At 43.9% G+C, this 25989-nt stretch overlaps 1 protein-coding gene and 1 pseudogene across 6 annotated transcripts in view; one reads left to right on the forward strand and one right to left on the reverse strand.

The window, feature by feature from the left end:
- Window positions 1-867, reverse strand: part of Znf782 (zinc finger protein 782) — a 32502-nt gene extending 31635 nt beyond the window's left edge. For all 6 annotated transcript variants that reach the window (XM_047526759.1, XM_047526763.1, XM_047526760.1 and 3 more), the window contains exon 1: window positions 416-867. The gene's annotated coding sequence lies outside the window, so the exon portion shown is untranslated. The remainder of the gene's footprint in view (window positions 1-415) is intronic.
- LOC124965752 (39S ribosomal protein L13, mitochondrial-like) lies at window positions 822-25989 on the forward strand (annotated as a pseudogene).

Consider the following 25989-nt stretch of genomic DNA (forward strand, 5'->3'; position numbering starts at 1 on the left):
CATTTCCTATCACATCGCTGAATAATTGGAGACAGGTCACTGCTCAGAGCTGTGAGGGCCACAATACCTGTAACAGGCAGGTGTGATATTAGCGCCTGAAACCAGAAGCAAATCACACTTGCCCTTGACTCTGAGCTCCCTCAATCGCTGGTAGCACATGACCTAAACGCAGGGCTCCACCAACCTTATGTTCGGTTATTTTAAAGCAGGTGGTTATGCTGATCTCACAGTGATGTGGTTTAGGTAGTCATCCACCGAAAAGAACAAATGTCTTCTAAATATAACAGTAGTGGCCATTTACTCAGGGATTAGTAACCTGCACCTGGCGCTACAGGTGATGACTTACAAGTTTCAAAACAAAGTTATGAGGTCATCGCTAATATCCTCATCCCCAGAGGGGAAACCGGACTCTTACCCAGGCCGCCCTGCTAACAGGTGGGCAGAGCGGGAACTGATGGGGCCTTTCTGGCTCCAGAGCTCGGGGTCTCGCCGCAGACGCACAGCACGCGCGTTGTGGCACAGTCGTCGTGAACGTCACGAGCGGGCTTTCCCCGCTGCCGCTGGCTGGACCCGGCTCACGGGCCCGCACGCGCCCCGCATCGCACACCTGCTCCGAGGGCTCAGCCCCACCTGCGTCCGGGAGCACGGGGTGAGTCCCCCGCGGGTCTCGGCCCTCCGGGGCCGCCCGTAGTATTCGGGGCCGCGGGGGCCGCAGGAGGTCCCAGGACCCTCAGTCTCACGCCCGCACCGCCGCGCCAGTCCTGACGGCCCCCAGCTCCCACAGAGGGGTGCAGCCTCCGCCTTCCGAGCCCACCCTTAGGATGCCGGGCCGCCTCCGCGGAGCCCGAGCCGCCCAGCGAGGGGGCGGGGCCGACGCCGCGCATGCGCATCACCCCCGAGCCCGACTGGAGCGCCGCGCGGCGAGACAGGAGTCGAGACTACGTGTCCCGTGAGGCTCTGCGCCCGTGAGACTACATGTCCCGTGAGGCTCTGCGCCCGCGTCTGCGCAGCGGGGAGTCCTCGCGGGTTTGGAGACCTGGAGGCTGCGGTTCTCCAAGTCCCGGCTGGGGTCTCTAGGAGCTTGAGAGGGTTGGGGGTTCAGTTTAAGCGCCACCACTAAATGCAGAAGGACCCCTTGGTTGGATCCCGATTGAAGTAACAGCATTTCCCCATAGGACTTTTGGAAACTGCACCGAGTGCTGAGAATATAAGGAAAATTGATGCTAATCCTGTGAAGTGTGAAAAAAAATGGAGTTAGGTTGGACAGTGGGGGCGTGACTACCGACGTATTTGGGATTGAATTTATATGTTTACTCTGCACCCGGGGAAGATTTCCTTCACCACGCATTCCAGAACAGCCTCTGTGAGGACCTTAATTGCAGCAGCCATCGCTTCTAATGATGCCACTTCACACTGTAGACACAGTTTGCAGGAGATTCCTTTGGTAAACGGGCATAGATTTCCCTTGGAAATGCTTGAAAAATGATCGACGATGTGTACTGTGACTAAATCATCAGGGATTTTATTAGTTACTTTAGTCGACGCCTCCTATCTGTAAACTAAGATATATAAACTGGGAAAGAAGACCCAAGTCTCTGCTATGTATTTGAGTTACTTTTCTACCCTTGAGACCGCCCGCCCCCACACACACGGCCTATCTCAAAAAGTTCTTTGCTGAACATGGTGACACATGACTGTAATCCCAGCTACCTGGGAGGCTGAGGTAGGAGAATGGCAAGTTCAAAGCTAGCCTGGGCCACTTAAGGAGCTCCCTCTCAAAATTTAAAAAATAAGAAGGGCTGGGGATGGAGCACAGTGGTAGAGCACCTCTGGGTTCAATCCCCAGTACCACAAATATTTTTAATTAAAAAAATTTAAGTACCTTAGCAAGGTGCTCATCTACTTCACCCCAATGGACTTCATGATTTGATTGACAGTGATGTTCAAGACTTCTATAACCTTGCTGACTTTTTTTCCTTGTATCAATTATTGACAATAGGGAATGGAAATCTCCAACAACTGTGATTGAGTTGTCTGTTCTTGATGTCTCTTTCATTCTGTTGTGGCCAGAGAGCATATTTTGTATGATTTCATTCCTTTTAAATTAATCAAGATGTGTTTTTGGCCAGGTACCTCTTCTACCCTGGAGAATATTCCGTGTGCTATGGAAAAGACTGTTTATTCTGTAATCATCAAGTAGAGTGTTCCATTTGAATGGAGTCCCTAAGTTACATCACTATCTCAGAGGGTAATGCTATATCCCCAGTGTGGCAAATGGTCTAATGTATATGTCCCCCTTAAGAATGTAGGCCACCTGGGAGCTGCAATGCTAGATGTTTTCAGTTAATGTTAAATTCTGGCACACTCAAAAATGTTCAGAAAGGGCTGGGGATATAGCTCAGTTGGCAAAATGCTTGCCTCTCAAGCACAAGGCCCTGGGTTCAATCCCCAGCCCTGAAAAAAAAAAAAAAAAAGAATGTTCAGGAAATGCTTGTTGACTGAGTGACTAGGAAGCTGGAGAGAGAGCAGAAAAAGGTATTTTGATAAGATGAGGGGAGACGCCAGGGGAAAGCTGGTAATAGTGCAGTTCTTGCAGGGAGAAGAGCAAGATGAGTAAGGTAAGGTACCCAGGGAATCTTGGGTGGAGTTAGTTGAGCCTGTGGCTGATTAGACAGTTGTTTGAATCAGACACCAAACTGGATGGGCCAAACTGGATGATAAGCAAGGGTTTTTTTTCTCTCCAGGCATCGCATGAAGGCTATAGGAAATATTGATTTGGCATGTAGTCTACAGGAGGAGTTATAGAGGAGTTGGAATTCAGAGTGAGTTTGTGTGGATCATAGACTAGAAGGCACCCAGCACACCTACACATTCTAGATGATCTCTGGCAGTCATGGGGTAACATTTCAAAGTATTCCAAGTTCATATGAATGGAGAAAAACTGAAAAAAAATCTCCTGTAAAATCAGGAACAAGACAAGGATGTCCATTCTCACCACTTCTATTTAATATAGTTCTTGAAACTCTAACCAGAGCGATTAGGCAAGAAAAGGAAATTAAAGGGACACAGAGAAAAAGAAGAAGTCAAGTTAACTCTGTTTGCTGACATTATCCTAGACCTAAAAGACCCAAAAAACTCCACCAGAAGACTTCTAGAGTTGATAAATAAAGTCAACAAAGTAGCATGATACAAGATCCTTTCCTATACGTCAATAATGAGTCTTCTGAGAAAGAAATCAATAATAACCTTGAACAATACTTGGGAATAAATCTAACCTGGGAAGCGAAGTTATCTCTTCAATGAAACTATAGTTTCTATAGAACACTGAAGAAAGAAATTGAAGACATTAGAAGATAGGAAGAGCTTGCATGTTCTTGGAGAGGCAGAATTAATATTGTCAAAATGGCCATGTTACAGTGTTATAGAGGTTCAATGCAATACCCATCAAGATACCCATGGCATTCTTCATAGAACTAGAAAAAAAAAAAACAGTCCTTAAATTCATTTTGGAGAATAAAAGATCCAGAACAACCAAAACAATCCTGAGCAAGAAGAGTGATACTGGAGGTACCACGGTACCTGATCTCAAATTATACTACTGAAATGGCAAATTATATACAGAAATGGCATGGTATAGGCATCAAAATAACATGAAGACCAATGTAATACAATGGAAGGCACAGAGACAAACCCACAGAGTTACAATCATCTGATACTTAACAAAAATTCCAAAAATATATGTTGAAGAAAAGATAGACTTTTAAACAAATGGTGCTGGGAAAACTAGAAATCCATTTGTAGAAGAATGAAACTAAATCCTTCTCTCTCACCCTCCACAAAAGTCAAATCATACTGGATCAAAGATTTAGGAATTAGACCAGAAACTTCGCAACTGCTAGAAGAAAAAATTAGGGTCAACACTTCAACATACCAATGCAGTCACCAACTTCCTTAACAAGATCCCTGCAGCTCAAGAAATAAAAGCAAAAATTAATGAGTGGGATGCCGTCAAATTAAAAAACTTCTGCACTGCAAAGGAAATGATTAAAAGTGAGAAGAGAGAGAGACTACAGAATGGGAAAAAGTCTTTGCTAACTACTCCTCTGACGAGGGAATAATGTACAGATTATATAAAGAACGCAAAAAACTTAATACCAAAAACTCCAAATAATCCAATCAATCAATGGGCAATGGACCTAAATAGACATTTCTCAAAAGAGGAAATGTAAATGGGCAACAGATAAATGAAAAAGTATTCAACATCCTTGGCAGTCAGAAATGGAGATCGAGGGGCTGGGGAGATAGCTCAGCTGGTAGAGTGCTTGCCTTGTAAGCACAAGGCCCTGGGTTCGATCTCCAGCACCAAAAAAAAAAAAAAAAAAAAAAAAAAAAAGAAATGGAAATCGAAAGTATATCTCACTCTAGTTAAAATGGCGATCATCAAGAATACAAATAATAATACTGGCAAGGATGACCCTGTCTCAAAATACAAAGTAAAAAGGGTTGGGGATGTGTCTCAGTGATTAAGTACCTCATGGGTCAATCCCTGGTACAAAAAAGAGCCCTCAAAACAAAAACAAAAACAAAACAGCAAAACCAAAACCAAAAACAAAATTGTACACTCATCTGGTACAAGATACTGCAAAGCCTTCAAAAATTATTGAACAATGGAACAACAGCTTTCAGACATGAGTCAGACCTGTATTATGAATCTAAGCAGGTTGACTCCCTGCTAAAATAAAAGGTTTAAACAGCACCCCGCCTCGTGATAAAATACTTAAACCTCCAGGAGGTAGTGCAAAATTCTTCACTCTAGGAAAAGTGAAACTACTAACTTGCATAAGAAAGTATAATCTTCAGACACTAATGCTGTGATGATACAGATGTTGCTATTGTCTGACAAGGATTATCAACATCATCATCATCATCATCATCATCATCATCATCAACATCATTTGGTACTGGGGACTGGACCCAGGGTGGTCTACCACAGAGTTATATTCCCAACACTTTTTCATTTCTTCTTTTGCGACAGGGTTTCACTAAGTTACCCAGGCTGGCCTCCAACTTGGCGATTCTCCAGCCGCAGCAGCCAGGATTACAGGCGTGCACCACAGGGCCCAGCTGACAAAGATTTTTCAAGCAGTGCTCCAGCAAGCAATCACAAACGCTTCTGGAACAATGAAAAATGAAGCCATGGCAAAGAAATGGAAGATACAAGGAAAAACTAAGCACAACTCAGAAGTGAAAAAGTAATAAAAATAAAATTTCAATGGATGGACTTAATGGAAACAACAGAGGGAAGATCAGAGAACCTGAAGACATATTGAGAAGAAATTGTCCCATTGGAGTAAAGGAAACAACAGATTGGGTGCCATCGAAGCAGAGAGCATCCTCACCTGACAACCAAAACTGGGTGCCTTGATCTTTATAAATTCCCCAGTCTCAGGTATTCTGTTAAAGCAGCACAGATGGACTAAGAAACATATTAATTGATTTCTGATAAGGGTTTCAAGACATTTAATGGGGAAGGAACAATCTTTTCAACAAATGGTGATGGGAAAACTGGATGTTCACATGCAAAAGTAAAAAAGGTGGAGTCTTACCTAATACCACAAAAATTAACTCAAAATACATAAAAACCTAAACATGCCAGCTAAAACTATAAAACTCTTAGAAGAAAGCAGCACAAAAGCTTTATAAGGCTTGTCAATGATTTCTTGGCTGTGACACTAAAAGCAGAAGCAACACAAGAAAATTAGGTAATTTGGACTTCATTAAGATTAAAAATTATTGTACATCAAAGAACAAAATCAAGAGAGTAGAAAAGTAACTTTTGAAATGGGGGAGAAGACTTTCAAGTCATGACCCAGATAAGGGATGAATATCCAGATATAAATGACTCCTACAACTGAACAACGATTTTAAAAAATTCAAAAGTGCACAAAAGATTTGAGTAGATATTTTTCCCAAAGAAGATATACAAATAACTAGTGAGTGTATTCAAAGGTGCTAGTCATTAGAGAAATGTAAATAAAAACCACGATGAGATGCCAGTTCGTGGAGAAACTGGCATTTTGCATTATAGGTGGGAATGCAAAATGGTACAGCTGTCGTGGGAAACACTGGAGGGTCCTCAAAGGGGTGAGCACAGAGGCTGGAGATGCAGCTCTTTCCCATCCTGTGCGACATGGGTTTAATCCTCAACAGAAACACACACACACACACACACACACACACACACACACACACCACACACAAAATTTTATGATCAGTAATCCAAAAAAGAAAAAAAAAAAAAAAAAGCAGCAAATACCAGCATTCATTACAGCGTTATTCACAATCGCTGTACGGTGAAAGCAATCTGAATGCCCATTGACAGATGAATGGATAAACATGTGGCATATACATAAAATGTAATGTTAGTCTTCTCCAAGGAGTGGAATTCTGACACCTGGTACAACATGAATGAAACTTGAAAACATGATACTAAGTGAAATAAGCCCGACACCAAAGGACGTTGTGTATGGTTCTGTCACTGGACTCAGTGAGTCTATCTCTTGGTGGGAACTGAACCAGAATAGAACACTAAGAACAGGTGTCACACGGCATGAAATTTATTTGCAATCAACAGGGAGACCACAGGGAATTTCTTCCAAAGCTGTGACTCCCCTAAAGCTTGGGCAATTCATCTGGTCAAGGAATGCCTATTCAGGAGGTGTGAAGTCATCACAGCACGGGGGACTCTGGGTGGGACAGGGGCACACAATCCTGCTGCAGGCTCAGGCTGACAACAGGCTCCTCCATACTTCCCATGCTATGGAAATGAGGCTTCAGCTCTTTCCAGGGTAGAGATTGCAATTGTATAGTGAAGTAAAGTTTGCCTTTGGGTCACTGCTGCTTGCTCTTTGGTGTAGCTGGAACATCACTTTTAAGAAACTGCTTTATCTTGGGGCTCAGGGTGCTGGCTGGGAGACAGTCTGCATTCTGCTTTCTCAGGCTACCCCTCTGCTAATGATTCTATTCTGTGAAGAACCTAGAAATGTCAAATTCGAAGAGAGAAAAAAATAGAAGGAAGAGGAGCTGGGGAAAGGAGGGGAGGTTCAATATTTGGGTTTGAAATGATTCAAGGTTCTGAAAATGTACAACACTGTTAATGTAACTAATATCATTGAATTGTGTGCTTGTATACCTGGTTTGAGGCCAGCCTGGGAAACTTAGTAAGATCTGTTGCCTGCCCCTATGGGGAAATTAAAATGGTAAATTTCATGTTATACCATGTGATATTTCATCATATGCATACATTGTATAATTAAACAATTTTATATAGCAATTAGGAAATGAATATATTTTCCTTGTTTAAAGCAAAATAGAAACATTTTTAAAATGCTTGATTCTATCTCCCATCCAGTCTACTCTTGAGTAACTAGTAATTAAAACGAACAGTTACTGGTATATATGCATTCATCAGATATACATGCATACATTTTTATATTTATTTCTAGTTAAAATATTTCATTTAAATTAATTTTCACAGATACATAGAAACATAAAATTCTACATAGTCATTAGAATTAAACATAGCCCAAACAAGCATATTAATTTTTGAGAGCTTGCCTGCTTTGCAAACCTTGCAAGACTAGCCCAGCATCTCCTAGCTACAGGTAAGATTACCCCGAGACGATGAGGACTCCAAACTGCTGCTGATCTTAGTCTCTGTAACTCAGAGACTCCCGGGAGACTGCAAATAACATCGCCTGGACCCATGAATCCCCTGTCCAATGCTCCTCTCTCCAGGAGGTCACTTGCTTACCTCCACAGAAAGTCTCCCCAGCCTCACGCCTTAAGGGACTCCCTCTACTTGCAAACCTCTTAAATCACCCCCAAATAAAGTTTGCGGCTTCTACTGCCACCTTGTGGCCGTACCTTCCTTCTTTACCAGCCCTGGAATTCCTCGAACGAACAGTCCAGACCCGGGCCTGGGTGTAGAGAGGGTGCCCCGGTGCAGCAGCCGGATGGCGGAGAGTTAGACAGCCAGGGCTCCCGTCTCGGCACCTGCTGTTGACCCGCCGTGAGCCTGGCTGGCACTCCATCTCCTTGAGTCCCTACCTACGAAACAGGGTGAAGGACGCGCCCGCCCGAAGGACCGTCGGAGGGTCCAGTGAGCCAGCGGGCGCACTCAGGAGGTCCGCGTGCCCCTCGGTGTGAACGCGGGCGTGGGCAGGCTCCCTAGCTCCCCGGGCAGCTTCGAGGTGCTCTCCAGATGCTTGTCGGTCGGTTGTCCAGATCCTTCACCTGAAAACCACATGCACCCACGCCCGCGCTCACGCACGCTCGGTACGCTGACCTGCAAGCTGCGTTTTTTCAACATTGCAAAATTTTGGGAAGAAAATTTCATGTCAAAATGACACTTCTAGATCTTAATTTTGAAATAGATACATTTTATGGAGGGATACAGGGTAATATTTCATGAATCCTCTCTTTTGGGAAATATAAGTGGTTTTCCAGCTTTTATTGTATAAAAAACTTAGGGGCAAATGTGTCTATACTTACAATATCATTCCCTTGCCTAACTTTTTAGAATATATGTCTAGAAATGAAATTACTGAATAAAAGCATATTATATTTATATTTTAGGTTTTTTAAAAAATTGTAGATGGGCTGGGGATATATCTCAGTTGGTAGAGTGCTTGCTGGATTCAATCCACCAATTTTTTGGTGAAAAAAAAATTGTAGATGAACACAATACCTTTATTTTACTTATTTATTTTTATGTGGTGCTGAGGATCAAACCCAGGGACTCACACATGCTAGACAAGCACTCTACCACTGAGCCACAACCCTAACTCATTTTTTAGGTTTTGATTCAACATGTTCTTGGGACTTTGCAACAGGAATTTTACTGAGAAACTGTGGAGAGCAGTGACAGAGGATGGGAGAGCAGTGACTGAGATTGGGGGTCTCTGATGCCCTCATGGCTGTGGCATGCCCGGTGCCTGGGAATGTTTCCGTGCAAGGGCACAGGATGCTTAGCTACTGTGGCAATGCCCTACATAAGGAGGCTCTGTGCAAGAGTCCTATCAGCTCTGACCTTGATCTCAGGCACATAGCTCCTGGGAAGGAAGGAATTCTTATGTTAGACAATCACAGTGCTTCACCAGCTCTGCTTCTCCAGTTCCTGCCTGCCTTACAGTAACTTTTAACAATGAACTTTCTTGAGTGCTACACGAAACTCCTAACATTGCACTTTGCAACTGTGGATTGCAACTGCTGAAAAGCTACACAGGATGTCCTAGTTTCTGTAACTTTCCTGAATACAAGGAATAATGTTTGCTAGTCTTTAACCTGACAACGAGACATATATAAATAAAGGTTGCTGGCATAACTCTTCAGAGTTGCGCCTCCATCAGAGAGCAGAGCTCCACCTGATCCCAGCTTAATCTTCAAGATCTGTTTCCATGAATCTTTATTTTCCAATCCCCCTTTGCCCCTGGCTGGAACTGAGAGTTTGGTTGTGCTGGTCGCTGCAAGAAACTATGAGAAACGTGTTCTCATTTTTGAAAAAAATACACATAACACATAATTTGCCTTCATAACCATACTTAAGTGAACAGCTCAGGGACATTAAGTACATTTACATTGCTTTGCTACCATCATGACCAATTTCATTCAAAGAATTGTATCTTTTAAAAATAACTTCCCAGTGAATTGAAAATTTATGTCCATACAACCTGCAACAGATATTTGCAATAACTTTATTCATACTTGATGAAACTTGGAGACAACCAAGATGCCCTTCCTCAGTGAATGGATAAATTGTGGACTGTTCAGCAGAAAAAAGTGCTACTGAGTCTTGAAGAGACACAGGGGAAGCTTATATGCAGATCACTCAGCAAAAGAAGCGATTTTGAAAAGGCTACTACTGCATGATTCCAACTATAAGATATTCTGAAAAACGCAAAACTCAAAGAGGTTTTTTTTTTTTTTTTTTTTTTTTTTATCAGTGATTGCCAGGAGTTAAGGGAGACTGAGGGACGAGCAGGCAAAGCACAGAGGATTTTTAGGTCCTGAAAAGATTCTGCATAATGTTACAATGGTAGTTATGAGTCATCATATAGTTGAGCTCAGAACAGGTTCAATACCAAGGAGCCCTACTGTAAACATCGTCACCAGGTGTCACTCTGGGCTGGGGTACTGATCTTAGGGGACGTTGTGCAAGTGGGAAGGAAGAAGGACATATGGGAACTCTGGACATTATGGTCACATTTGCTTTGAACCTAAAACTGCTCCCTAAAGATGAAGCCTATTAAAAAGCGTTATGTTGAAATGGATGGAACTAGAGAGTATCATGCTAAGTAAAATAAGCCAATCCCAAAAACCCAAAGGCCGAATGTTTTCTCTGATAAGCCAATGCTGATCCACAGTGGGGGTGGGTAGGGAGGAATGAAGGAACTTTGGATTGTGCAGAGGGGAGTGAGGGGAGGGGTAAAGTGGTGGGGAGGGGAAGGACGGTAGATTGTGAGACAGATGTTATTACCCCATATACATGTATGAAAAGAATTAAAAAAAATATTTATCACTATAAAAAAAGTTAATGAAAATAAATAAATAAATAAAAGGTTTAAAAAAAAGTGTTTTCTTGGGCTGGGGCTGTGGCTCCATGGTAAGCGCTCCCCTAGCATGTGTGAGGCCCTGGGTTTGATCCTCAGAAGCACATAAAAATAGAACAAAGCTATCACGCCCACCTACAACTAAAACCAAATATTTTTTAAAAGTGTTTTGTTTTAAAGACAATATATAGATAGGAATACCTAAATGACAAAGAAGTTGGAATTTTCTGATAGGGATTTTAAAGCAATCATGATTAAAAAAAATACATTTACAGGCAAAACAAATGTGCTTGCAACAGATAAAAAACAAAGTTTCGGCAAAGAAATAGAAGACATAAAGAAGAGCTGAACAGAGTTTTTAGAAATGAAAAAAAAGCTCAATGAATGGACTCAATGGGAGAATGGAAAAGACAGAAGAGAAAGAGGAGTGGACTTCCACCTAGAACCCTGGAGGGAGGAGGAGGAGGAGAACAGAGAGAAAGCAGACTGAAAAAAAATTAAGCAGAGCCTTAGGGACTTATGGAACTTTTATAAAAAATCTATTCTTCATACCATTGTTGACCCAGAAAGAAAAAGGGCAGAAGTAAAAAAAAGTACTTGAAGAGATAATGGTTGAAAATTCCTAAATTTGGCAAGAGGTATAACCCTACAGATTCAAGGAACTAAGTAAACCCCAGCGGGATAAAGCCAAAGAGATCCCTATCAAGATGCATCATAATTAAACCCTGAGCTGGGTGCAGCGGTGCACCACTTGTAATCCCAGCAGCTTGGGAGAATGAGGCAGGAGGATCACGAGATCAGAACCAACAACTTAGTGAGGACCTAAGCAACTCAGTGAAACCCTGTTTCTAAATACAATACAAAAAGGGCCAAGAATGTGGCTCAGTGGTTAAGAACCCTTGGGTTCAATCCCCAATATTAAAAAAAAAAAAAAAAAAAAAAAATTAAACTGAAATGGAAGTAAACCAATGAGTTCAGCCAGAGAGAAATGACAATTTATGTATAAAAGGAAAGCAATTTGAAATAGAGTATATTTCTCATCAAAGACTCTGTAGGTCAAAAGGAAGTGACAAAACATGCTAAAGATAAAAACAAACAAAAATCCTCCAAACCTACAAACTTCTACAAGGAGAAAGTATTCTTTGGGAGGAGCTAAAATTAAAAGAATTTGTTATCATCAGTAGAAATAACATGAAACAGTATCAAAAAAAATTCTCTAGGTAGAAAGGAATAACACAGAACATCAAGAAAAAAAGACCACAATAAGCAAAAGTAGAAGTAAATACCATAGACTTTGCTTCTCCCCTCAAGTTTTCTAAGTTATGATTGACAGTTTAAGCAAAGAGAAGAACACTGGTAGATGTTCATAAAGGCAGGCAGAGGAAATATTTAAGACAGTCATATTGTTTTTTTTTTTTTTTTTTTTCCTTCCAAATTGCTAGGATTACAGGCAAGTGCTCCTGGACCCAGATGAATTATTCTTATTAATAATTCTATTAATTGTCTTTTTCTGAGTCCTGAAAACACAAATATTAAGCATTTCCAAAAGCCAACACGTAAGTAAATTTCATGAGGGAAGACCTAAACTCATGAGATTTTCACACATTAGTGTTTCTATTTCCCCATGTGAACCCTGAAGCCCCAGACCTGCATTTTGACCTTGTCCTTCCCCCAGCCCAAGTCCCTCCAAGTTGGTTAGACTCACTGTTCACTTGTAACACAGCTCAAAGCAGAATTCACTCAGGGAAATACGTTAGGCAAAACACAAGACCCAGAAGAAGCTGCAGCTCTTCCCCAAGACCTTCTCTTCAAAGAGGAGGAAGAACGTCCCCAGCGATCCCAGAGTGCATCCACCTTGCTACGGGGAAACTTCCCACTCTTCTGCACTTAGGAATTGAAACCAGCTACCACTGTGCTGCCTTCTACCTCCAAAACTCCTGGAGGGTGGCTTTCAGGGTGCTGCTTGGATTCTTGGCCTCCAGCCTTAAGCCTCCCCCTTTCCAGTTTCAACACTAGAAGTCACAGTGGGCAGAAAACTTGAAGGCAACCACATCAGTTGCCTTCAACTTTGGGGCCTGCCATCCATAATCTGTCACCAAAGAGAGAAGCCCCCGGGTCCCCAGCCCTTCTGCTAAGGACTCTATACCAGCTGGCCCTCCCTCCAAAGGAACTCACTCTCTGTAGCCATCAGTCATATTGTTTTAAAAGGGGGTGGGGGCAAATGCAACAGAGGAGGGCAGAGAAACACAAAAGTAGGTAAAGTTCCACACTTCGATGAAGTGTAAGATGTCAACAGTATAGGTTGTGACAAGTAATTATGCTTACATAATATAATACCTATCACAACCACCAAAGAAGATAGAGAAACACGTGCACTCAAAAACAGTACAGATAAATCAAAATGGAATTCTAAAAAAATGTTCAGGTAATCTACAGGAAGGCAGAAAAATAGAACAGAGATGCAGACAACAAAATAAACAAACAGAAAACCAAATAAAATGCGTGACATAAACCCTAAAAGAATTATTTTTGAGGTGGGGTCTCAGTACGTCGCCCAGATTGGCCTTGGACTCCTGTGCTCAAGTGGTGGACCTACCTCAGCCTGCTTAGTATCTGAGACTACAAGTGTGCCCACTGTGCCTGCCTAACTCTAACACATTGATGATTACATTAAATGTAAATGATCTAAATTTATCAATTAAATGATATTGGAAGAAGAGATTTAAAGATATGACCCAACTGTATGCAGTCTATAAGAAAATCACCTCAAATATGGTGATATAAGCAGGTTGACATAAAAGAATAGTAAAAGACATGCTTTGCACATACTATTAAAAAGAAAGCAGAAGTGACTATTTTAATAACATATAAAAGAGACTTTAGAGCAAAGAAAAGGAAATGACTAAATGGAGAGATGCATTGTCTCATGATCACAGTAGCCAACCCACCAATGAGACATAGAAAACTAAATATGATATCAACCAAACAACAGAGTTGTAAAATGTGTTCATCAAAAACTTATAGAACAGAAAGGATCATTAAATAAGTCCAGAATTATAGTTAGAGATGTCAATGCCTCTCCCACCTCTTCTTGTTATTCACAAATGATATAACAACTAGAAGAAAACCAGTAAAGATCCAGAACCCAAGAACCAACTCCAGCTGGTTGTGGTGGTACATTCGTATAATCCTAGCTGCTCGGGAGGCTGAGGCAGGAGGATTGCAAGTTCAAAGCCAGTCTCAGCAACGTGGCCAGGTCCTGTCTCAAAAAAAAAGGCGGGGGGTGGGGGGTGTTGGGGATGTGGTTCAGTAGTTAAGTACCCATGGGTTCAAAACCCTGGTAAAGAAAGGAAGGAAGGAAGGAAGGGGGAAGAAAGGAAGGAAGGAAGGAAGGAAGGAAGGAAGGAAGGAAGGGAGGAAGGAAGGAAGGAAGGAAGGAAGGACAGAAGGAAGAAAGAAGGGTAGAAAAAAAGAAAGTAAGAAAGAAAGAGGCAAAGAAAGGACAAAAGAACCAACTCACAGGACTGAATCAACATGTATCAACCCTCCACCCTGTAGCATCAGAATATACTTTCTTCCCAAGCAGTCACAGAATACATATCCCAAGACAGAGCATCTCAGGCCATAAAACAAGTCTCAACAAATTCAAAAGAACTGAAATCATACAGGATGTCTCTTATGATAATGAAATCAAACTAGAAATCTGTACAGAAAAATAACAAGATTTCCAAGGACTTGGAAATCAAACAACATTTCTAAGTAATCCATTGGTCAAAAGAAGTCCTAAAGAAGGATTGTAAAGAATGAACTCAATGAAAATGAAAATGCAATACATCAAAATGTGTGGGACACAGAGGAAGCAGTGCTGAGAGGAACACGCGTAGCATTAAATACATAAATTAGAAATAAGAAAATTGTCAACTCAGTTACTTCTTCACTCACTTCAGGAATCTAGAAAAAATGAGACAGAAACAAAATAAATCAAAGTAAGTAAATAATGAACGTAAGAGCAGAAATCAGTGGAACTGAAAACAAAAACAAGAGAGAAAATAAATGAAACAAAGCCTGGTTGTCTAAAAAGTTTGTAAAATGTCTGGCACAGTGGTGCACCTGTCATCCCAGCAGCTCTGGAGACTGAGGCAGGAGGGTCACAAGTTCAAAGCCAGCCTTAGCAACTTAGTGAGGCCCTAAGCAGTTTAGGAGACCCTGTCTCAAAATTTTAAAAAATCCGAAGGGCTGGGGATGTAGCTCAGTGGTTAAGTATCCTGGGTTTAATCCTTGGTACAAAAAAGAAAATCTATGTCAGGGACCAAGAAGTTCTCATTCTGAGAACATTCTGACCTTTACAATAAGCAGCAGCGCCCCTCCCCCCCCTCCTGGCTGATAATTCTGACAGTATGGCGCCTATGGCGCCCACGGCTTCTCTTCCGGGACTACACTTTCCCGCCGGCGCGAACTTCACCTTCCCGCCAGCGCGAATTTGCACCCTATCAGGAACCCAGCAGAAGAACACAACCAACCAGGCTGCACCTCGTCATACCCCTCATTCCCTCAGCATAAATACCCGTGAGAACAATAAAATTTGCAGCTTAATCAGAATTCCTGTCTTGCTGTCTCTCCCTGCGTCTCTTGTCCCTTCATTCCTTCTCTCTTAGGTTTGCCGTCCGCGTTGATGTCCTGCGGGTCGGGACAGTTGGCGCCCAACGTGGTTGACTCGAGCCTTTGTTTGAGAAGCGAACGCTGCCCTCTGGGGAAGACTTGGCCAAGCGGGATTCGGGATCGCCTCGGTGGACGCGACCGGGAGTCAGATCCAGGAGGAGAGTGAGGCCAGCGCAAGGTGAGTGACGCACCATGGGACAAGGAGTTTCGTCACATGATTTGTTTCTGATGGGTCTCGAGGAGGCCCTCAAGACTCGGGGAGCGTGTGTTAAGAAAAAGGATTTAAGATCATTCTTTTCATACATAGAGGATTTGTGTCCTTGGTTTCCCCTCGAGGGGTCAATTGATGGTAAAAGGTGGCTCAGAGTAGGAGACTGCCTCAAAGATTATTATGAGACTTTTGGTCCTCAAAAGGTGCCTGTCACTGCCTTTTCTTATTGGAATTTAATTAATGAGATTCTTAAAAGCTCACCCTTTGACAGTGGTACTTTAAAACTTGTAAAGATTGGGGAGCAGGCAATGCAATCCACCTCTCGCCCCCCCATCGGCATGCCCTTCGGTTAGTATTCATATGCCCCCTACTCAGCCTTCTCAGGACCCTGGGACCCTCCCAGACCCCGGGAACCTCCCAGACCCCACCTTACCAAAAAAGTCCCCTAAAAGTCCCCCTAAGATTTATCCGGTTTTAAATCCCCATGATGAGTTGACCCCAGAGGGTGAGGCTACCCTGGAGGGGGCAGCGGCTCAACACCATTCTCCAGACCTGCCACCTCTTAAAAATCCACTTCCCACTTATACACCCCCTGCCTTTCGTGCTCCGGCCCCTCAGGGACCTACTGCCCCCCCAGACATTTTTCCCCACTTCCCTTGCCTAATCTAACCCCTTTACGCGAGTCTCTCCAACATAGGCGGGAACAAATCCAACTTTTAAAAGAACTAAAAGCCCTTGATGCCGAGCTTCGCTCACTGGCCTTGGGCACGGAGTTAACACAAACTGGCCCAAGACCCCTCAATACTCGTAAGTGAAGCCACGTGGCTAGCCTGTTCTTGCCTTTCCAGTCACTCACAGTCAAGCAGATCAGCCCGCACAAACTGAAGCAGAGAATTTAAAAGGAAGTCAGGGAGAGGAATCAGGGGAGGAACAAGAGGTAGAACCAGAGAGGGAACAAGAGGAGGACCAGGAATCAGGGGATGAGGAGGAGCCCACCTCTAGACAGAGTGGAGCCCTTGGTTCTTATAAAAGGCTGAGCCTCTGCTTTCTTGAAAGACTTAAAAAGGCTTGTACACAGTATGGCCCCACTGCACCTTATACACTGGCCTTGCTAGAGAACCATAGTACACAATGGCTCACCCCTAATGATTGGAAATTTTTGGCCCGAGCCACCCTCAGTGCGGGTGACTTCCTGTTGTGGAACGCAGACTTTAGGGAATACTGTCGGGAAACTGCCCAAAAAAATTCAACCAAGGCTTCCTCTAAATCCTGGACCTATGTTAAACTAGTGGGTAATGCGCCATTTGATACTAACCCTAAACAGGCACGCTTTCCTACTGGGCTCCTAGCACAGGTTCAAACTGCCGGTTTGCATGCTTGGAGACGGCTCCCTCAAAAGGGCTCGGCCACCACCTCCCTAGCAAAAATTCGTCAGGGTCCTGACAAGCCTTACAGTGACTTTGTTGCCCAGCTTAATCTAACTGCGGAGCACTTACTTGGACCAAGTGAAAACGAGAGCTCCTTTGTAAAATATCTTGCCTTTGAAAATGCTAACCCAATATGTCAAGATGTTCTTCAGCCCCACAAAGATAAAGGGGACCTTTCTGACTTCATTAGGCTGTGTGCCGGGGTAGGAACAGCCCATGCCATGGGTCTCGCCATTGGTGCCGCCTTCACCAAGGCCCTTCACCACCCTGGCCCACGTACTTGCTTTACTTGCAAACAACCTGGCCATTTTGCGCGAGACTGCCCAACAGGGAAACTGGGTCAAGGACCCATATCTCCTCAAACAAGGACTAAACCACCTCCGCTCACCCTTTGCCCTAAATGTGGTAAAGGTCGCCACTGGGCCAAGGAGTGTAGATCCAAGACCAATGCCCTTGGACAGCCTATTCCCTCTAACTTCTCGGGAAACTCCTCTCGGGGCCAGCCCCTGGCCCCGACCACCCCCAGAGCAAACCCAGGGGCAATAAGGTTTGTTCCCTCTCAGACTCCCAACCCAATCCAGGCTCCCTGTCCTTCTCCACAATCACCTCCCTCCAACGTGCTACCCCAGGCAGCGCAGGATTGGACCTCTGTGCCTCCACCGATACAATATTAGACTCTATGCAAGGACCTCAGATAATACCCACTGGGGTTGTAGGCCCCCCTCCACCTCATATGTGTGCTCTTATTCTTGGGAGAGCTCCTACCACCTTACAAGGTGTTCAGGTCTTCCCTGGCATCATTGATGATGATTACACTGGAGAAATTAAAATACTGGCCACAGCTGTTAACGGAGTAGCTGCCATCCCTGCAGGAACAAAAATTGCACAATTAATACTCCTTCCCCTCAATTCAGGAAATTCACCAGGAAACACAGCCTCTTTAGGTTCCTCTGATGTGTATTGGGTCCAACCTATCTCCCACAAAAGACCCACTCTTACCTTATTTATTGAAGGAAAGAAATTCCAAGGGATCCTAGATACTGGTGCGGACGCCACAGTTATTTCTCAAAAATATTGGCCATCAGAATGGCCCCTCACCTCATCACTAACTGACCTTAAAGGAATAGGGCAGTCAAGAAACCCCTTAGTTAGCTCCAGGGTGCTTAATTGGACTGACACAAAAGATAACACAGGGAATAAAGGAACCGTTACCCCCTTCTATCGCGTCCCCTCTGGCCGCAGAGAGAGACACGACAAATGTCTGAAGCTTTGGAAGTTTATTGTGCACAGTTCCTCTCCTATGCTTCTCTTACCCCTAGCTTCTGCGCACTCCCAGCTTCCCTTCTCCCAGCTTCTTCCAGCTCCCGCGTACTCCCAGCTTCCAGCTCAGCTCCAGCCTCTGCCGCCGCCGCCGCCGCCGCCGCCGCTTCTTCCGCTTCTTCCCTTCTTCCGCTTCTTCTCCCTCTCTCTCCCACCCACCAGGCTTATATACACTTCAACCAATCAGGGGAGAGTACACGAGATAAACGCGGACAGCTGCAGGCATAGGATGGGTACACGAGGGGGGCATGCTCTAGTCACATCGTTAACTAGCCAATCATTGGAATTCGCTGGTTGTTTACTGTATAGCTGGCTGCTTTTGGCTCAGCGTCAGGCGCCATCTTGACCATGCTCAAGGCTGGGGGTCCCGGGAACCCCCACACCCTTCGTTGTTCCTGATCTCCCTGTCAACCTTTGGGGACGAGACATTCTAAGCCAAATGAAAGTTATTCTTGCTAGTCCCGACTCTTTAGTCACTCATCAAATGCTTCGTATGGACTTTATCCCTGGTACAGGCCTTGGGAGGCTAGGACAAGGACAGGTTGAGCCTGTACAGCCCATACAAAAAACAGACAAATTTGGACTTGGGTATGTGGGTTTTTAGTGTCGGTCCCTGACCCTCCTGTACCCCATGCAGACAAAATTATTTGGGAAACTCAAACTCCTGTGTGGGTGGATCAGTGGCCCCTTACCCAAGAAAAATTAGAGGCTGCCTCCATGTTAGTACAGGAACAGTTGACAGCCGGCCATGTGGAACCCTCAACCTCACCCTGGAATACTCCTATTTTTGTTATTAAGAAGAAATCAGGCAAATGGCGCCTTTTACAGGATTTGCGCGCTATCAATAAGGTTATGCGCCCGATGGGGGCATTACAGCCAGGCATCCCTACACCGGTAGCTATTCCTAGGGACTATTATAAAATGGTCATCGACTTAAAAGATTGCTTTTTTACTATTCCTTTACATCCTGATGACAGACCCTATTTTGCTTTCAGCCTCCCCCGCATCAATTTTCAGGGCCCTATGCAAAGATTTCAATGGAAGGTCCTTCCCCAGGGTATGGCTAACAGCCCTAGTCTTTGCCAAAAATATGTTGCTCAAGCAGTAGACCCTGTGAGAGAGCGGTGGCCACAAGTTTATATATTACATTATATGGATGATTTGTTAATTGCTGCACCTAATACCTATGATCTTAACAATTGTTATTTGGATCTCTATAAAGCCCTTACTGCCTTGGGACTTCAGATAGCCCCTGATAAGGTTCAAACACAGGACCCCTACACCTACTTGGGCCTCAAACTTCAAACTAATCAAATTCAAATCCCTAATATACAATTGCGTGTGGACCATCTCCACACTCTTAACGATTTCCAAAAACTACTAGGGGATATCCAATGGCTAAGACCATATTTAAAACTACCCACCTATGTGCTTTTGCCTCTTAATGATATTTTAAGGGGAGATTCTGACCCTTCTTCTCCTCGAGAGCTTACTCCCGAGGCACGGCAAGCATTAATTCAAGTCACAGAAGCCATCGCTCAACAATTTGTTACACAAATATCTTATAACCTTCCTTTGGTTTTGGTTATATTACACACCCCTCATACACCCACGGGACTATTCTGGCAGCGGGATCCACATTTTAAAAATAAGGGTTGCCCCTTGCTCTGGGTTCATTTGCCCGCCACATCCTCTAAAGTTATTGCTGTCTATCCTGCTCAGGTAGCTTCTATCATTATTAAAGGTCGCTTGCTTTCTCGACAACATTTTGGCAAAGACCCTGATAACATTCTGATTCCATACACTAAGGATCAAACCCAATTTTTGCTACAGACGAGGGATGAATGGGGTATTGCTCTATCAGGCTTTTTGGGAATAATCGATAACCACCTTCCCAATGACCCCCTTTTGCATTTTGCTCAGTTACATCCATTTATTTTTCCTCGGGTTACTCGGAAGGCTCCTATTCCACAAGCCCTTACTGTTTTTACAGATGGCTCCAGCAATGGCCGTGCAGCCTTTGTTGTTGATAATCAGCCTACCACCTTTGACACTGCTTATCCATCAGCACAGCTTGTAGAATTGTTTGCTATAACACAAGTCTTTATGACATTTTTTGATAAACCTATTAATATTTATACAGACAGTGCTTACATTGCCCATTCTGTGCCCCTATTGGAGATTTCACCCGCCATTAAGGCTTCCTCCAATGCAGCCTTTTTGTTTAACCAGCTTCAACAACTAATTCAGGCTAGAAAACATCCATTTTTCTTAGGACACATTAGAGCACATTCTGATCTTCCCGGTCCCCTATCACGGGGTAATGCTCAGGCTGATGCAGCCACTCGGTCCCTTTTCCCAGTTCTTATTGGATCCATCCAAGAGGCCACGATTTACACAAACTTCACCACTTAAATTCTCAGAGCCTTCGGTTACTCTGTAAAATTACCAGGCAACAAGCAAGGGAAATTGTAAAAGCGTGTCCTGCTTGCGTTGTCTCCCTTCCTATTCAACATCTGGGTGTTAACCCTCGAGGATTACTGCCCAATCAGATTTGGCAGATGGATGTTACTCACTTTCCTGAATTTGGGAAAACAAAGTACATACATGTTTCCATAGATACCTTTAGTGGCTTTATTTTTGCATCACCGCATTGCGGAGAAGCTACCAAGGATGTCATTTCTCATCTTGTCTCAGCCTTTTCCATAATGGGAAAGCCAGCACATATTAAGACAGATAATGGCCCTGCATATACCAGTACCAAGTTCAAACAGTTTTGTGCCACTCTTCAAATCTCTCATACTACTGGAATTCCATATAACCCTCAAGGTCAAGGCATTGTGGAACGTGCACACCTCACCTTAAAAACCTGGCTTACCCGCCTTAAGGCCTCTTCCCTTGCATTTACCACTCCCAGGGATTGCCTTAATCATGCATTATTTGCTCTTAACTTTCTTACCCTAGACAATGAAGGACATTCGACCGCAGACAGACATTGGCATCCCTCTTCTAATTCTGCTCGCCCATCTGTTATGTGGCGCGATCCTTTAACAAATAAATGGAAAGGCCCAGATCCCGTCCTCATTTGGGGACGAGGCTCAGCTTGTATTTTAGATCAAGAACAAGCAGCCCCAAGATGGTTACCAGAACGCCTGGTCAAACAGGTCAATGATTTACCACAACCCAGGGACGGAAACCTTCCCCCTGAGGATGAATCTTCCTCTCTTATAGATGCAGCCGACAATCTATGCGAAAAATCCCCTGAATGACAGACCCTGTGACTGCACAACATTGCTTCTCTGGATAATGGCTGCCTGTTCACTGCTCTCCCACAGCCATGCAGGACTTGAGGACCCTGCTAAGGTCCCCTCCTTTGCTTGCTGCTTATTGAATCTATAGGTCCTTTGATATTCAACAAGATCATGGCTTTTCTTAAAGCTCAAATTGAGGCTATACAGGCGAAACCTATTCAGGTTCATTACCATCGACTGGAGATGATGGATCGCGATGGTGATCTTAAAAGACCATCACCCCTGTGAGCTGAACTGGACAGCCAATGACGGGTAAGATTCGTGAGAGCTCACGCCAACCTAAGACAGGAAATGAGGGCCAGAGCCTCATTATCCAATGACGGGTAAGGATGTTGCTCTGCCACGGACAACCTAAGACAGGCGCAGTTCCCGAGGGATTGTCACTCCCGCTCTGTACCTGTTCAGGCAAGATGCGCCCCCGCCTCGCCACATAGCCTCCATCACCCCTTAAAATATGGCTATCGAAAAATGGTCAATAATTTTATATAAGAAAGGGGGAAATGTCAGGGACCAAGAAGTTCTCATTCTGAGAACATTCTGACCTTTACAATAAGCAGCAGCGCCCCTCCCCCCCCCCGGCTGATAATTCTGACAGTATGGCGCCTATGGCGCCCACGGCTTCTCTTCCGGGACTACACTTTCCCGCCGGCGCGAACTTCACCTTCCTGCCAGCGCGAATTTGCACCCTATCAGGAACCCAGCAGAAGAACACAACCAACCAGGCTGCACCTCGTCATACCCCTCATTCCCTCAGCATAAATACCCGTGAGAACAATAAAAATTTGCAGCTTGATCAGAATTCCTGTCTTGCTGTCTCTCCCTGCGTCTCCTGTCCCTTCATTCCTTCTCTCTTAGGTTTGCCGTCCTCGTTGATGTCCTGCGGGCTGGGACAAATCTACAAAATTTGTAAACATCTAGCAAGACCGAAAAACCAAAAAGGAAAGAATACATAGATTGGAAACATCAGGAAGGAACCAGGAGGTATCACCCAAAGTCAAGGGAACCAACAAGAATACGGCAAACAACTTTAGCACATGAATCTGGTCACTTAGATGAAATGGACCAATTCTTTGTAGAGGATAAACTGCAACAATTTATCTGATTTTAAAAAATACATATAATATAATAATAATATAATAGCCCCACAACTATTAAAGAAATTTAATTCATAATATTTAAGCTTTCAAAAAAAACAAAAAAACAAAAAGATCTCCAGGCTCTGATGGCTTCCCCGGATTCTGCCATGTCTACAGAAGGATCAGCACTAATTCTACACTTCCTTTTCCAAAACAGAGTGAGCACATCTCAGCACTTCAGAAGCGAGTGCTGTCTTGATAACAAAACCAGACAACACATCGCAAAAAGAAAAACTACAGACCGATCTCCCTTGTGAATCCAGACACACGTTTCCTTTACAAAATATTAGAAGACAGAATTTAGCAAAATGTAAAAAAAAAAAAAAAAGATTCAAGGTGATCAGTGGCACTAAATCTGGAATGAAAAGATTGTTCAATGTGTGAAAATCAGTGTGATCCACCATACTAACAGCATGAAGAGAAAATCACAGTATCGTGTCCAGTTATGCGGAAAAACCAAGAATAGGAACGATTCAATCCCCACTCATGATAAACCCCCAGAAAAGAAAAGAGGAACTTCCTCGATTTGATGAAGAGAACCTAGAAAAAACCTGCAGTTCATATTATACTTAATAGTGACAGAATGTGACATTCCTAAGGAAAGGGCTACAGCAGGAGGATCTGCGCCCAGGCTGCCACTGACCAGGCTATCAGGAGGACTTCTGCCAGTTCACTGAGGCAGGGACAGGGAATAAAAAGAAGGGGAGACGTAAAACTTTCATTCTCCTGCAGAAACATGATTGGCTATGTGGAAGATCCTAAGGGATACATTCCAACCAACAACTCCTAGGCCTTGTGAGTGAGTTCAGCAGATCATAGGGTATATAACATAAACACAGAGAAAATCAGTTTTACTTCTTTAAACAAATTTAGGGGGAAAAGTCATATGAAAGACCCTAAGACCCCCTGTCCAAGGAAGAACTCATGTAATCACTGGCTGCAAAAGCAAGAGGCAGTTTATTGTTATGTTACACAGGCGCCTGCGGGTGCTCAGCGAAACCTCAGCCGGAGCTTCGGTGAACTGGCACACCGGGCTTTGGGGTACAGGTTTTTTATAGGGTAAAGGGGCAGGTTTCGCGCGCACGGTAAGCAACAGATTTCTTATTGGTTATTTTGAATCCAGCATTTAGACATTCTTGGAGAAGCCATAAATTTACTTTAACTGGAGAGGGGGATGATAGATAGAGACACAGACAGAGACACAGGCTTCCCCAAATTGCCCGCAGCCCCTCTCTTCCGCACCTGCATAAACACAGGCTTTCCCTAATTGCCCGCAGCACGGGTCGTAAAAAATGGTAAAGAATGTATAAACTCAGACTTCTCTCATCTTATCTGTGAAGTCCCCTATTTACTCTGTCCTTGGTCAGGAATCTGGTATCAGAAGTTTTACAGGACAGTTTTATAGTTCCTGCTTATCAGCTCCTGTTAGTTCAGACATGCTCTGACTTTCCCAATTATCCTGCCCTTTCTTAGCTAAATCTTTAGATAAACACCTTTAGCGTGCCCTGATAGTTTTCTCTTTTCTCTTTTAAAATAGGCCTGAGTGGGTGGCGCAGGGGTCTTTTCACATAAACTTGAAAGAAGCAATTTATCCATTTCAAGACTTATTGTATAACTGTGTTATTCGTGGAGGGAGAGACATATAAATCAATTCAACAGAATAGAGAAGAGTGGGGCTTGGATTACCTCCATGGTAGTGAAGCCAGAATTAAGGACAGGTAGTTAGTGTAGAAATAGGAAATCGGGTCAATTCGAGGAAATGAAGCCATGAAGCCATCTGCCTTTGGAAGTTGGAGACTGCCCCTGGAAGAATGGAATGTCAAAGATCTCCGGAGCCCATTGATTACCAAATTTACCTGCCTTTATCAAGGACTGCAAACAAGGAGCTGCTAATTAATGCCCCCTGGCCCTTACCCGCCTGAATCACCTTGGCCCTCCCCCTGCCCTTGGCTTCTCACTTATGCAAAACCGGGCCTAGTCACGAAGGCAGGAAGGAGAGATAAGGGGGGAAAGAACTGGAGAACAAAAGAGACTTTAACCTATAAAAGATGCAGGGTGTGCTCACTTCTTGGGACTTTAGAACATCAGCCATGGCCCCCTTCTCCCTGCCGGGAGAAGTCTGTACTATTACCTTTAAATAAAACCTGCTTAATATGCTTGCCTTGGCGTGCTTCTCTAGTGCTTAATCTTCAACATTAGAAGAAGCAGAACTCGTCACCGGTAAACGGTGGTATCAGTAGCGTGGCTGCCGAGCATGCAAGAAGCCCTGGGTTTGGTTCCCAGTACCACAGCAAAACCAAACCACAAACAAACAAACCAAAACAATCCATAGAGGTTTGAAAAGAAGTACAAAATCCATTCAGTTGAGGAAGGATAATTTTTCAACAAATGCGGCGAAGGCATTTGTTTGTGTATAGCCGCAATTGATCTGTAAACCTAACACCCTATCTAAGAATCAAGCCAAAGTAGATCATAGATTGAAATGTGAATATCCTAGAAAAACACATTAGCAACACTTCTGGACTTAGGGCTAGGCAAATAGATTTTTAGATTTTGCATCAGAAGAACCACCCACAAAAACAAAAAAGGAATAAATGGGACATTCTTGCAATTACCAAAAAGCTTTTGTTCTGTAAAAGACCTTGTCAAGAGCAAGAAAGAAAAAAAAGAGAGAGAGAGAGAGAGAGAGAGAGAGAGAGAGATTGGGAGCAAATGTTTGTAAAGTATATGTCAGATAAAGGATGACTACCAACATTTTATAAAGACTTCTGGACCCGGCTTAGCTTGAGGGTATAGAAGGACCGTTTGTCTAGCTTCTCTAGGGCTCCCCAGCCAGGGGCCACTTTTGTTTGAATATGGTAGCTCTTGGATTGGGAATATGCGACCCCCTGGTAAACTTGCTGCTATAGCCTCAATCAAACTTCAAGACTGCATAAACCTGTGCGTCACCGACTGAGTGACCACGGTGATGGCACAGACGCATTGCATTTTCTGGAAACACATGGGAACGCGCTCCTCCCATCCTGCTACCCAGGTGGATGTAGACAAGGAACAGCTGCTCAGCCTCATCAGAAGGATCCAGTGACAACTGGAAAATTAGCTGTGGATGGCAGGCTGCCAGAAAACCTTCACAGAAGAACGAGGATGCAAGGCTCGCCTCTTCTTCCAGATGAGGATATTCCACAGGATATTCGTAAGAATTTAGTGGAAGAGCTTCCTCAGCCACGGGAAATACCAGTAGGTGGAGCCGAGTACACCCAGGCAGAAGCAGAGGCCTTCCCCAGAGTGTGGTCCCACCTGAAGGTTATCAGGTAG

This window comes from Sciurus carolinensis, chromosome 15, assembly GCF_902686445.1.
Source record: "Sciurus carolinensis chromosome 15, mSciCar1.2, whole genome shotgun sequence".
In the NCBI taxonomy this organism is placed as follows: domain Eukaryota; kingdom Metazoa; phylum Chordata; class Mammalia; order Rodentia; family Sciuridae; genus Sciurus; species Sciurus carolinensis.